Source organism: Otolemur garnettii, unplaced genomic scaffold (genome assembly GCF_000181295.1).
Source record: "Otolemur garnettii isolate 467f Iridium unplaced genomic scaffold, OtoGar3 scaffold00077, whole genome shotgun sequence".
In the NCBI taxonomy this organism is placed as follows: Eukaryota; Metazoa; Chordata; class Mammalia; order Primates; family Galagidae; genus Otolemur; species Otolemur garnettii.
In genome coordinates this window covers 8,098,884-8,099,754 of record NW_003852472.1, presented here as the reverse complement: position 1 = coordinate 8,099,754, position 871 = coordinate 8,098,884, and positions in this window count along the sequence as shown.

Sequence of the window (871 nt, the reverse complement as noted above, 5' to 3'; positions counted from 1 at the left end):
AGCATATCAGCAAAACCCCACTGTCTACTGCCCCCCTGCCACCTTCTGAGCATGTCCCCATCCGTGTCCTCAGTGATAATTTCCCTCTGTCTTGCTGAAGCTGGTGGGGAAAGAAAATAACGTCTGGTGAAGGTTGCTCAGCGTCCATTCTCTCATCCTCCTAGACCTTCCTCCCTGGCTCCTTCACACTGTCACCTGGTTCTTCTGGTCCCAGCAGCCTGGGACTTAGTGCAGTGATTTTCCTGCCCACAGTTACATGGGAGGGGGCAGTGCCACCCATGCCATCCCCCCAGGAGCAGCAGGAGCCCATGGCAGGTGATTAAAATCCTTCCACCCACCCATTCAGTCTCTCAGGAGGGAGTGTTCACACCATCTGACTTGCGCCAGAGCACAGAGGGCAGGCACATTCTACCTTACTACCTCAGTGGCGTCCCCAGACAGCTCCCTTCCCCAGACAGCCCACCACAGCTGGGGTTTTCCAGAACCTTCACAAGTAAGATTGTCCTACACTTAGATCAATGCCCACTCCTGAATAAAGTGCCCTTCTGAATGCTCCTATTCCTGGGATCAGCAAAGTATGGTCCATGAGCTAAACTCCACCTGCTTCTGTATGACCAAGAATAGTCATTTTTAAATGGTCCAAAAAATTTAGAGGAAGAATATTTCACGATATGTGAAAATTAGATGAAATTCAAATTTCAGGCTTGGTGCCCGGAGCTCAGTGATTAGGGTGCCAGCCACATGCACTGGGACTGGTGAGTTTGAACCCGGCCAAGGCCTGTTAAACAACAATGACAACTACAACAACAAAAAAATAGCTGGGCATTGTGGCGGGTGCCTGTAGTCCCAGCTACTTGGGAGGCTGAGGCAA